Genomic DNA, 3,245 nt, shown 5'->3' on the forward strand with positions numbered 1-3,245 from the left:
CAGTCTGAATAGACACATAACAATCAAGAGCCTTAATTATGACGCCGGACTAGATAGACTTTTAAGTATGGAGAAAGCTCCTTGGGCCAGTGCCATGCATTTTGAGAAGTAAGTATTAGTTGCCCAACAGAGAGAGTAGGAAGAGGGCTCAAACCAGTAGCCCAGCCATCGGATCACCACAGAGGGATGAAAGAGCAGGCTATTGATAACAATCGGGAAAGTAGTCAGAGGATTCCTTTGTTTAGAGGTTTGCCAATGCAGTAGTTCTGTTTTAGATACAGAGAACAAGACACCTTGCCTTCTAGCGCTCTGGGTCAACATCTTAATTAGATACTGGAGATACTGGATATTTCTTCTGTAGGAGTTGGATGTCACGGTCACCTCAAAGTTGTCTACAAATGATAGGATCAAACCACCTGGTATTACAAAATGACGGAAGAAGACATAGATCACGAATAGGAGAGGTGAGATGGGTGAGCCTTGCGGAGTGTCAACCTGAACAGGTCTGAAAGCCTGGGGTGAGCCTTGGAAAATGAGATGGCACTACCTGCCTGTCAGGAAGGACCTGATCTAGGAGCAGAGGTATAGGGAAATACGCTTAAAGCGTAGTATATGGAAGAGGCCATTGGGGGAGATATTGTCCAAACCTCCTTTGATGTCAAGCAATAGAATAGAGGCTACAAGCTGTGGGTGTTGGAGTGTTTGGACCTCGTAAGTAAGGGTAGCACAGGCATTGAAAGTGCTGGGACCTAGGAGGGAGCCATACTGTTGAGAGTGGAGCAGGCCAAGGGACATAGCCAGAGGGGAGAGGCGGTTAGCTATTATCATTTCCAGAATCTTGCAAACTGTTTCCAGGTAGATAATTATGCAAAAGGATACCACAGTATTGTATGAGAGCTTCCTAAGCTTATCTAAAATCACTCCATTCACCATCTTGAGCAATACAGGGTGGAAGTCAAATGAAGCTAAGGGAGAGCAGCTTGATGAGCAGAGTAGAGCAGGCCATGTTGATCTTGTTCTACAGTACAAAGGGGATAAGATTAGAACCGGGGGCTGAGGAGGGAGACGATTTGCTGAGCGTGGTGGCTATATCTTCTGCTAGCAGGGTAGGGGTGTCCCTAAAAGCCCTGAGGATGAGTGGACAGAAGGTGGAGGGTCTTAGCGTGAAGAAATCAGAAGGCAGTGTGTCATTCAGCTCCATAGGTGAGGTTGCATTAGGTAGGAAAGGGAAGCATTCCTGAGGCTTGCCAAAGGCAAACTACTTCGCCATCCACATGTTCTGAGGAGTTACACACTCCAGGAACTTTGTCTAGTGTTTCTTCTTGGCCTGTCTCATAGCCTTAAAGTAGGTATTCTGGGATAAGCTGGTGGCTGCCAGGATATGACTCGAAGGAGAGGTGTGTTCCTCTCTGGTATGGGAGTGGTGGACTGTTCTTAGGTCAGACAACGTGTCTGACCACCAAGGTTTTGATCGTGTGAAGAGACTTTTTATTAGTGTGTACTTAGCGAGGACCAAGCATACCCTGTTGAGATTAACATCCAGTCAGGTATTTAGTACCTGCTGGGTTGCAATCTGGCGAGGCAGATAAATCATGAGAGAGCCTAGTTCATCCTGGACTATAGCTCATTAAGTAGTCCTCTAATGTGATACGAGTTGCAAGGGAAAAAGCAGTGGTAATGACAGTGTTATAGATATTGGAAGGTGGTCAGATCCAGTATACTGGAGAGACATGTTTTATATTTCCATAAAAATGGACAGATGTTGATTGGCAAAAGCCAAGTCGATTACCTAGGGGGTATGGTTTTGATCCAGGATGAAGCATGTATACACCACAGATGTATACAGAAGGGAGAAGAATTGTTCCTCTGTGAGTTCTGTATATGGACTGGAGGTGTGAGTCTCTTTTGTCTGCAGAGGACGGTCAGGATCCCAATGAGAGTAGTGAAGGTTGAAATCACCCACCATTGGAGTGTGGAAGTCAAGATCAGGGAAAGCCTCCTTGGAGGAGTTGGTGCTGTATAGTGATGAGGATGTTCAGAGTGAGTTCAAGTTGAGAACTCTAAACCTTTGATAGGAAGAGTCAATCAAGCTAAATTATTATTATAGACAGCCACTGCTATTATGATAGGATTGTCAGAAAATAGGAGAACCAAAGAAATAATATCAAAAAAGAAGCCTAATGCAAACATGGCTACCTGCGGCTTCACCCCCAGCACAGTTGGCAGGGCAAAGGACTTAAAGGCTGTAACATGTGGGAGCCTTCTATGAAAAAAAGAGGATCTTGAAGAGCCATCAGTGAGAGGGGGATGGGCAAAGCCACTAAGGCATTAAAGAGTAAAAGAAACACACTCTAGCTTCCTGAGTAGTTGTGTTGAATAAGGGAAAAAGAGCCAATACTTGGAAGAGAAATAGTAGCAACTGGGCAATGAGGGGGAGTAGAATGAGCATCGTACATTAATGGGACAAACCTGCCGGTGGCATGGAGATAGCAGTGGGAGGTACCTCCTCCTGAGAACAGCAGGGGTCCGCTTCTTGGACATAGGATGGGGTTCTGGGAAAGGTACTAGTGGGAAGTCTAAAAGGAGTAGAGATCGGGAGATTGGAAGGAGCTCTGTGGTGGTGGCCATAGTGGTCTGGAGGAAGGATCCTCTCCTTCATAATTTTGCATGTCCACTTCATCCACCCCAGGGGAGGAGACATGGATGGAGGTGGTGGGAGGGGGTTGGTTCGTATTGGGTGCAGGACTGGGTGAAGGTGTGATGGGTGGAGAAGTAGTTTGCGCAGCTGGGGACAAATATGGGGCAACAGTTGACGATTGGTTTGAGGTTGTCACCCTTGAGGTGTGTTAGATTCTGGCAGTGATCAGCCATCTTGGTGTGGCAGAGGATGCATATGGGGCAGAAGGATTGGTCAGTATTGCATCTCACTGCTTGGTGGCTAAATTCTGAGCAATTCTTATATTAAGTGAATTTGTAGGTGGAGAAGGCACTTGCAATCCGGTATCTGGAGGTGTAAAGGAGGGTCCTACCTACCATCTTCTCCACATCCCAGGGCACGACTATGACGATACATGAGCTGTTTACATTACAGAGGTAAATCTCCTCATCGTGCTGTACAGGAGGTCCTTTTTTTGGTTTTTTTTTTAAAAAAAAAGATTTAGTTACTTGTTTAAAGGTACAAGAACATCGCATGCAGCACTAGCTATGGCGTTAAGAAAACCCCTCCACCCCGGACCAAGAGAAAG

This window comes from Tuber melanosporum, assembly GCF_000151645.1.
Source record: "Tuber melanosporum whole genome shotgun sequence assembly, scaffold_267, strain Mel28".
NCBI lineage: Eukaryota > Fungi > Ascomycota > Pezizomycetes > Pezizales > Tuberaceae > Tuber > Tuber melanosporum.